A 10,849-nucleotide genomic window follows, 5' to 3' on the forward strand; every position below is an offset into this window, starting at 1 on the left:
AATGCTGTTGATGAAGATAAATTCTTGTTAACTGTATCTGACACTACTGCTGGTAACGCTTGTTTTTCCACACAGGTTGTATGCTCTCGTTTCAACAAGATATTGTTTCTTTACTTTTGGTTTTTTTCTACTGGAAAAACGTGGCCCTAATTCACTATTGAAAGGTTTGGACATTTCATCAGAAAGTTTTGATAAATAACTAAATGCGATGTGTCTCCTTTAATTGGTTACACAAACCTGAAGTTGGGATTATTTATTTTGGGATTATATTACAAGGAAATTTTGGGAAGAATGTAACAACTTTATAATTCGTAATATTGAGACAAAACTTTCACCAAGGCCTGTGCTAGCATAGCATTTTTTGGCTTTCATGGAAATATAAACAAAAAATGGCAATTAATCTAATTATATAATTCAGCAACTTTCATCTTCACAAATGTCAATTTTCACTATTCACTTTTTATTAAAATTTTTGTTGAGGAAATCAAATGGCCTTTATCTGCCATTTGTGAGAGGAAAAACAGAAAGCTTTAATCACATCTGAATTGATCATAATTTCCACTTTTTATTTATTTTACTGAACTGTAGAAGCTTATCCCTTAGCAAACATTGTTACACATTCTGTATTCTATCTCTTGTTCTAACTTTGTATTAGACAACAAGTATTTTTAATAAAAAACAAAGAAAATTAATTCTACTGCATGATTGTTCAATGTTTTCTAGTGAAAAATATACTTTTTTTAAATGCTTACCTAAGATTCCATCCATCGCTTTCAAAATGATGGCAGCATATTATATTACATTAAAATATTATTTATGATTTTACAGTAGTAAAATTTGCAACGTCTGCACGGATCAGTTTTGTTAATTTGTGCAACTTCTGATACATGAGTGTTCTCATTTAAAACTGGAATTAAAGACCAAGTAGCCATTTGATTTTTGTTTTATGATACAAAATGTGAAATTGAAATATGAGTTGTTTTCACATTTTGTGGCCAAAATAGAATGAAGAAAAGGTTCATTTTTTTTCCCATTTTTGAGTGGAGGAGCATGTTTGGTCAATTTAATTTCTTCATCTTTGAGGTTTTACTGATGGCATAGTTACTTTGAAAAAGTAACTTTAATCGGATTACTGATTACTCCTTGAAAAAGTAACTCAGTTAGATTACTGACTACTTGATTTGGAAAGTAACTAAGTTACATTAAGAGTAACTTTTAGTTACTTTCAGCAGCTGCTAACAACAACGCTGTGAAAATTACATTGATCTTTGCCAATATTTAATTGTAAGTTATTTTATAATGTTAACATCAACAATGTGTTTCCACTTATAAGGTTGAACTGAAGGGGAAATGTTTTAATGGTTACAGTACAAAAAAAAAAACGTGAGTAATTCATGTGTGTTTTTGTCTCAGCCTCCAGGTTCTGCGTTACGGCCCTGCGTTTGGTGTCAGAGCTCCTCCTGCAGCTCCACAACTCGGATGGCTGCACAGATTTGTGACACTTATCTTAATATTAATAATTATAATTGCGTTTAGTTGCACAACTTTACGGACTCGTTCATTCGTGGCTGTTTTCACGTTTATTGCACTGTTCAAATTAGTCTCGATGTTTGCAGTTTACTGCGAAGCTCGACGTCATTCAGGGGTAATATATTAACTTGACATCAACAAAGACACAGCGGGGCGGATCATCCGGGAAATGATGGACAGGGAGAGCCTGACTAAAACTACCTTAATGAAGGAACCAATTCTGGGATTTATTATGAGTCTCTGCTTATTTCCAAGCCCAAATGAGCAACTCATTTGCTCATTTGGGCTTGGAAATGAGCAATCCATCCTCCCCCCCAGTGGGTGAAGTTGATGCTGACCTTCTAAATGGACTCAATAACTTCTTTGGGAGGTTCGAGGCACTGAACAGTACTCCGGCAAAGAAAACTGTTCCCCACCAGGAAGAGGAGGCACTCTGCCTGGACACAGCCGATGTGTTGAAGACTCTGAAAAGAGTCAACCCACGGAAGGCCCCAGGTCCCGACAACATACCTGGGCGGGTGTTCAGGGAATGCGCAGGTCAGCTGGCTGGTGTCCTAACAGACATTTTTAACACCTCACTGGACCAAGCCACAGTGCCAGCCTGTCTAAAAACTGCCTCCATCATTCTGGTGCCGAAGAAACCTCAAGTCACCTCTTTCAACGATTACCGGCCTGTGGCACTGACTCCCATCATGATGAAGTGCTTTGAAAGGCTGGTAAAAGAACACATCGTCTCCAGACTCCCCCCCACATTCGACCCGTTCCAGTTTGCCTACCGCCGAAACCGCTCCACTGAGGACGCTATCTCCTCCGCCCTACACCTGAGCCTGGCTCACCTGGAGGAGAAGAACACTCATGTGCGGATGTTGTTCCTGGACTTCAGCTCAGCGTTCAACACAATCATCCCACAGCATCTGGCAGGAAAACTGGAACACCTGGGCTTCAGCACCCCCCTGTGCAACTGGCTGCTAGACTTCCTCACCGACAGACCTCAGTCAGTCCGGATCGGACAACACACCTCCGATGTCATCACCCTCAGCACAGGCTCCCCTCAGGGCTGCGTCCTGAGCCCTCTGCTGTTCACTCTGATGACACACGACTGCGCCCCCAGATTCGCCACCAACCACATCGTGAATTTCGCGGACGACACAACGGTGGTGGGCCTCATCAGAGACGACAACGACCTGGACTACAGAGAGGAGGTGGAGCAGCTGGTGGACTGGTGCAGAGACAACAGTCTGATCCTGAACGTTGACAAGACGAAGGAGATGATCGTCGACTTCAGGAAGAACCGGCCCAGCCACGCTCCACTGCTCATCAACAGCTCGGCTGTGGAGGTGGTCAACAGCACCAAATTCCTGGGGGTGCACATCACAAACGACCTCACCTGGACTGTGAACACCACGTCTCTGGTCAAGAGGGCACAGAAACGTTTGTATTTCCTGTGGAGGATGAGAAGAGCACACCTGCCCCCGCCCATCCTCAAGACGTTCTACAGAAGCACCATAGAGAACATTCTGACCAGCTGCCTCTCTGTGTGGTGTGGAGGCTGCAGCGCCTCCGACTGGAAGAACGTGAGGAGAGTGGTGCGGACAGCAGAAAGGATCATTGGGGCCCCCCTTCCCTCCATTCAGGACATTTCATCCCAGCGCTGCGTGTCCCGAGGCCGAAGCATCATCAGTGACCCCTCACACCCCCACCATGGACTGTTCTCCCTGCTGCCCTCTGGAAAGAGGTTCCGCAGCATCCGGTGCAGGTCCACCAGGTTCCGAAACAGCTTTTTCCCACTTGCCATCAGACTGCTGAACTCTTAACTGGACTGCACTTAAAATCTGGTCTCCACTTTATACCTTGCACATGTACAGAGCTAAATAACTTATATTTTACTGTCATTACTGCACTTTATATTCTATATTTATATTTATATTCATATTTTATACTGTATTTTATTCTGGAGTAACCTCACAACATTGAAAGCTCAAAACATTGTCCTGAGCCGTATGCAACGAAATTTCGTTCTGTATACACCCTGTGCATGCAAAATGACAATAAAGTCAGTCTAAGTCTAAGTCTAAGTCTAACTTCACGTTCAAAAACGAGCCCAAAAAGGCGCAACCCGCGACTCATTAAATTTGCGAGCGACTTAAAAAAAAAAAAAAAGCCCAAAGCCGCTTATAATAATCGGACTTGGCGACAGAAACTCAAAATAGTTCCAGTTTTTCCACCAACAAAATGCGCATCTCCCTCCATTGTTTACGTTTCTGTCGCTGCGGATACTGTCGCATAGAAACGGCGATCACTCGACAAGACCCGTAGAGGAAATAAAATTAAATTCCAAAAGAAAATAGTAACGCAAAGTGATTTCGATAAGTAACTGTAGTCTGACTTCTGGATTTGAAATAGCAACGCATTAGATTACTTGTTACTGAAAAAAGTGGCCCGACTAACAGTAACGCGTTACCGACATCACTGCCGACCACAAAGACAGCATGGTCACTGGGCTAAAGCATAAATATCCCCTTGTTACGGCCCCTGGCCTCTTGAGGCTGTGCAGGCTCTTTTTTTTTCTATTATGCAGGATCAGCTGTGCGGGCACAGCTTTCTGATTGGCTGCCTAGAAGCTGCAGGAGAGCAGCCACCCCATTGGAGCAGCAAAGCCAATCAGACGTTGATGAGACCCACCTGCATCATATAAAAGACGTCCGAGTTCATTCCTCCAGTGGGGCAGCTAGCAGGAAGAGGTTGTGTACAGCTGACCCCCACCTTCTGTGTTTTGTGACTGTTTGTGGACAGTTTGAGCAATTTTGTTCTTGTTTCTTTTGTTAAGTAGTGAATCTGCCTTAGATAAACTTTGAACAAGCTAGAGGCTTGTGTTTGGGAGGTTTTTGGTGCTCCCCTTTGTTCTTTCTTTTTGGTTGTTTTGAGTTACTTTAGACTGATGTGTTTGCACATCTTATTTAATTTGCACTCAGTGTTTTCTGCGTTTGTTGGTTCTTTACTTTTGTTTAATTGGCTTAAGTTGTATTGTGTTTTGTGAAAACCATCTTTTGTAATAAATCATTCTTTCATTCCACTTTTATCTCTGGACACATTTTATGTTGCCGCCCCTGGACCCCTAGACCTAAGGGGGCGTAACATAAGTGGGGGCTCGTCCGGGATCCTCGTTAAGAGGATCCCTCTGTTCAGAGTTAGAAGAGGAACATTTTTGGTTGTCTGTATCCAGCAACTATGTCAGGTACATTCAGTCTGGAGCACTTTTTAGCCGATCCCTCTCTTGAGCTTATTGATAGCTGCTGCAAGAATGAATTGCTGCAAATTGTGGAGTACTTTCAGCTGCAGGTCCCAAAACAGGTCCTTAAAGGTGACCTAAAGGCTCTGATAGTGGATAAGTTGGTGGAAATTGGGGTGATCAAAGAGCCTGATCTGCCTGAGGCTGCTGCGGTGCCAAGCCGAGAGACCCTGTCTGTGGAGGACTTCAAAGATGGTCCTAGTGCGGAAGCAGCAGTGAGTGACCGGGGAAAGACACCTCGCACACTCCCTCGCTATGATCCACTGTCTTCTGTGAGTTCAGAAGGACGAGATGGAGCTCGTTTGAAGGTGCGGTTGGCACGTCTCCAAATGGAGGCTGAGGAAAAAGCCCAGGACAGAAAAGCTCAGCTGGAGCTTGAGGTCAGGAGACTGGAAATAGAGGCTGATAAAGCTATAAAGCTGCGCAAACTTGAGCTGGAGGCCCAGACTCGAGCGCCCTCTGCCTCTGTCACACCCGGTTCCACCTCCATGTCTGCTATGCCATTTGACATCAGTAAGTGTATTTCTTTAGTACCTGCTTTTAGAGAATCTGAGGTGGACACATACTTTGCAGCATTTGAACGCATTGCGGGTGCTTTGCAATGGCCTAGGGAAACCTGGCCACTCTTGTTACAATGTAAGTTTTCTGGTAAAGCTCAAGAGGTGTTGGCAGCGCTCCCTTTAAAAGATAGTTTAGACTATGATCTGGTTAAAGCTGCTGTCTTACAAGCCTATGAGTTGGTCCCAGAAGCTTATAGACAGAAGTTTCGACAGCAGAAGAAAACTACTGGACAAACGCATGTTGAGTTTGCCAGAGAGAAATCCATTCTCTTTGATAAGTGGTGTACTGCATCCAGGGTAAATAACTATGAGACATTACGTGAGCTAATATTGCTAGAAGACTTCAAGAAGTGCATTCCAGATCGGGTGGTGGTGTACCTAAATGAACAGAAGGTGACTACTTTGGCATCTGCTGCTGTTCTGGCTGATGAGTATGCTCTTACCCATAAGTCATCCTTCACTTTTAATGAAAAGTCACCTACTAGCTCTGTACCACAGTCTCAGATGGTTAAGACCACGGTTCCAAAAGAAAGCCGAGAATGTTTTTATTGTCACAAACCTGGACATGTCATCGCTGATTGTTTAGCTTTAAAACGCAAAACACAGTCAAATTCTAAACAAACTAAAGGTGTTGGTTTTGTGAAAAAAGAACCCCGTAATAAGAGCGTTGGTTGTGGTGACAAATTACCTGATCCCTGTTTTGTACCATTCATTTTCGATGGCTTAATCTCATTGACGGCTGATCCCTCTGATTTGAAGCCAGTACGTATCCTGAGAGATACTGGAGGTTCCCAGTCAGTCATTCTCGCAAATGTTTTACCTTTCACACATGAGAGTGCCTGTGGTTATAACTCTGTTCTGAGGGGGATAGAGATGGGCTACACTCCAAGACCAGTCCACAGAGTTTACATAAAATCCAAACTTGTCACTGGCTTTTTCCCTGTTGCTGTCTGCCCAGAGTTACCCATAGATGGGGTGGCTATGCTAATGGGAAATGACATTGCTGGAGGTTTAGTACTTCCCAGTCTGGAGGTTTTAGACAATCCCTTAGATCAGACAACCCCAGACTCTTCAGACCCTGAGTTGTACCCAGCCTGTGTGGTCACCCGTGCACAAGCACGCAAGGATCGGGATATTTCCATTTCTGATTCTGTTCTAATGTCTCCATTTTCTAGTGAGGGTGATGCACAAACCAAAAGTAACAACATGATGTTACTTCCAGATTTGGTGGAGCTGGAGGAGCCTTGTCCACTCTTGGAGACAGCATCCATCCCCCTGACCAGACGACACTTGTCATCTGCTCAAGAAGCTGATGAAACATTACAAAGATGTTTCAAGAATGTGGCAAGTGCTGAGCAAGCCAATAAAGAGAAACAAGCTTACTTTGTGGAACAAGGTGTTTTAATGCGTCAGTGGTCTTCATCAGGTGCAGGAAGCTCAGATTGGAGTAAGGTTAAACAGATTGTTATACCAACCGCCTATAGACAGAAAATTCTATCTCTGGCTCATGAAAGCCAGTGGTCTGGTCACTTAGGCATTACCAAAACATACCAACTTCTGTTAAAGCACTTTTTCTGGCCTGGTATGAAACGTGACATTTCAAATTTCTGTCGTAGTTGTCATGTGTGCCAAATTGCTGGTAAACCAAACCAGGTAATACCACCTGCTCCATTGTGTCCTATTCCAGTGATAGACCAACCATTTGACCATGTCATAGTAGACTGTGTTGGACCTTTACCCAGAACAAAGTGTGGAAATCAATATCTGATCACAATTATGTGTGCTGCAACGCGATTCCCTGAAGCCATCCCTTTGAATAAGATTACAGCCAAAGCTGTGATTAAAGCTCTGACAAAGTTCTTCTCTGTGTTTGGTTTGCCTAAAACCCTACAAACAGATCAAGGAACAAATTTTCAATCAAAGTTGTTCAAACAAGTAGCTAAAACCCTAAACATTAAGCACGTTGTTTCCTCTGCTTACCACCCAGAGTCCCAAGGTGCTTTAGAACGATGGCATCAGACCTTAAAGTCGATGCTACGCAAGTACTGTCTGAAAGCTGGTAAAAGTTGGGATGAGGGGGTTCCATTTGTATTGTTTGCTGCTAGAGAGGCTGTTCAAGAATCCCTTGGCTTCAGTCCAGCGGAGTTAGTATTTGGACACACACCCCGTGGCCCTTTAAGAGCCTTAAAAGAAACTTTTTTAGTTCCTGAAGAATGTTCCAAGACAAGTGTGACTAAGTATGTGCAAGCCTTTCGTGAGCGCCTGTGTCAAGCTAATGCTCTTGCTAAGAAGCATCTAGCTGACTCTCAAAGAAAAATGAAACGCCACTATGATAAAACATCTGTCAAAAGAGTTTTTCATGTAGGAGATCAGGTTATTGCACTCCTGCCTGTTCCTGGCTCAGCTTTGTCTGCCAAATTTGATGGCCCTTATGAAATTCTAGAGAAAATAGGGGAGAATGATTATGTCATTGGTACCCCTAATCGGCGGCGCAAAACCCGTGTCTGCCATGTGAACATGCTTAAATTATACCACTCTCGACCTGCACCAGAACCTAGTGGGGGGTGTGCTCCAGTGGCGGTCACAACTCAACTAGAAATAGGTGAGGTAAACAATGCTGAAATTCAGAGATGCTAAAATCCCTGCGGAGCCAGCTTGACCACTTATCCCCTGAACATCAAAAGGATGTAATGGTCCTCATTAATGAATACCAATGTTTATTTAATGATGTACCAACACGTACAACTGTTCTAGAACATGACATAGATGTTCAAAATGCAAAACCAATCAAACAGCATCCTTATCGTGCTAATCCCACAAAACGTTCCTTAATGAAACAGGAAACTGAATATCTGATGGAACATGGTTTAGCCAAACCTAGTCAAAGTCCCTGGAGCTCACCTTGCTTGTTAGAAACCAAATCAGATGGTTCACCACGCTTTATCACTGACTTTCGTAAGGTAAATTCTGTCACTGTACCTGATGCCTATCCTCTCCCCAGGATTGAAGACTGTGTGGACAATATTGGAGCTGCAAAATACGTTACAAAGTTGGACCTTCTTAAGGGTTATTGGCAAGTCCCTTTGACTGAAAGGGCTTCCAACATTTCAGCTTTTGTGACCCCAGATGACTTTTTGCAATACACTGTTATGGCATTTGGTATGTGTAACGCTCCAGCTACTTTTCAGAGACTGATAAATACAGTACTGCGTGGCATCTCCAACTGCAGTGCGTATTTAGATGACTTGGTGGTGTATACTGAAACCTGGCAGGAACATTTGCAAACACTATATCAAGTATTTCACAGTTTGGCCCAAGCTTCCTTGACCCTTAACCTTGCTAAGTGTGAATTTGGCAAGGCCACAGTGACATATTTAGGCAGAGAGGTGGGGCAAGGCCAAGTCTGTCCCCTCAACGCTAAAGTTGTAGCAATTAATGATTATCCCACACCCAAAACACGCCGTGAACTACGTAGATTTCTGGGCATGGTTGGCTATTACTGGAACTTTTGCAGAAATTTCTCCTCAGTAGTTCAACCATTAACCAATCTACTCAGCCCAAAGACTGATTTTGTTTGGTCAGAGAAATGCCAGAATGCTTTTGAAAGTGCTAAGTTTCTTCTTTGTCACACACTAGTACTAGCTGCACCTGATCTGACCCGACCTTTCAAGCTGGAGGTGGATGCCAGCGCTGTTGGGGCTGGTGCAGTGCTAATTCAGGAAGATTTGCAGGGTTTAGATCATCCTGTTTGCTATTTCTCTCGCAAGTTCAACAAACATCAACTGAACTATTCCACCATTGCAAAAAGAAACCTTGGCTCTATTGTTGGCTCTTCAGCACTTTCATGTCTACCTTGGTTCCAGTAGTTTACCGATTGATGTATTCACAGATCATAATCCACTAGTTTTTCTTTCTCGCATGTATAACCACAACCAGCGCCTTATGCGGTGGGCATTACTGTTGCAAGAATACCACCTAAATATTCGGCATAAGAAAGGGGCAGAAAATGTTCTTGCAGATGGCCTGTCCAGGATGTGAGTATTCTTTTGTTTTGTGTAACATTCAGCATTTACAAAACCTGGTTTTGTAATTTAAGGGGGGGAGTGTTACGGCCCCTGGCCTCTTGAGGCTGTGCAGGCTCTTTCTTTTTCTATTATGCAGGATCAGCTGTGCGGGCACAGCTTTCTGATTGGCTGCCTAGAAGCTGCAGGAGAGCAGCCACCCCATTGGAGCAGCAAAGCCAATCAGACGTTGATGAGACCCACCTGCATCATATAAAAGACGTCCGAGTTCATTCCTCCAGTGGGGCAGCTAGCAGGAAGAGGTTGTGTACAGCTGACCCCCACCTTCTGTGTTTTGTGACTGTTTGTGGACAGTTTGAGCAATTTTGTTCTTGTTTCTTTTGTTAAGTAGTGAATCTGCCTTAGATAAACTTTGAACAAGCTAGAGGCTTGTGTTTGGGAGGTTTTTGGTGCTCCCCTTTGTTCTTTCTTTTTGGTTGTTTTGAGTTACTTTAGACTGATGTGTTTGCACATCTTATTTAATTTGCACTCAGTGTTTTCTGCGTTTGTTGGTTCTTTACTTTTGTTTAATTGGCTTAAGTTGTATTGTGTTTTGTGAAAACCATCTTTTGTAATAAATCATTCTTTCATTCCACTTTTATCTCTGGACACATTTTATGTTGCCGCCCCTGGACCCCTAGACCTAAGGGGGCGTAACACCCCTGGACACGCACCCACACACACACAGATTGCATTATTCTCTCTGCATTTCTCAGTAGAATTAATCAAGATCAAGTTAATTAAGATTGACTTGAACTTAATTTATCAACCTTAATTGATAATGAACTGTGTCAATATCTATATACCTACCATTGTAATCTTGTTGTCATGTCACTATATCGTATAAAGCTGAATCTGAATGTAACAATTAACCTTTTCCTACCTGGGACTTGTCGTTGCTTGAGTATGTACAGTGTGCCATAAGTTTCCATACATAGAAAAAAATAAACATTTTATATTGGACAACCGTTTTTATTTGTGTGAGACTCTGCATGTCTTGGACCACTTTGTGGTTGATCTGCAACATTTCCAGTTTTCTGAAATTTACAAATAAGTTTTGCCACAGTGTGGTGTGTGTGAAGCTCGTTCCATGATTTCTGTTAAAGTTTCGTGCAACCATGTGACTGCTTCCTGATCCAGCCATTAGTATCATTTCAATTCTTTGCTCTTTTGTCAAACGTCTTCTTGGGTACCTGAAATATACATTTTACATTCTCCTATGTATGGAAACTTATGGCCCACCCTGTATTCAGACCCCTTTAAATTTTTCACTTTTCATTGCAGCCATTTGCTACATCAAAAAAGTTCATATTATTTCTCAGCATCCCATTTTGACAGAAAAAAACAACAAAAATTTAGAACTTTTTTTTTTTACAAATGTATTAAAAAAACAAACAAACTGACATATC

The sequence above is a fragment of the Xiphophorus maculatus genome, chromosome 9 (genome assembly GCF_002775205.1).
Source record: "Xiphophorus maculatus strain JP 163 A chromosome 9, X_maculatus-5.0-male, whole genome shotgun sequence".
In the NCBI taxonomy this organism is placed as follows: domain Eukaryota; kingdom Metazoa; phylum Chordata; class Actinopteri; order Cyprinodontiformes; family Poeciliidae; genus Xiphophorus; species Xiphophorus maculatus.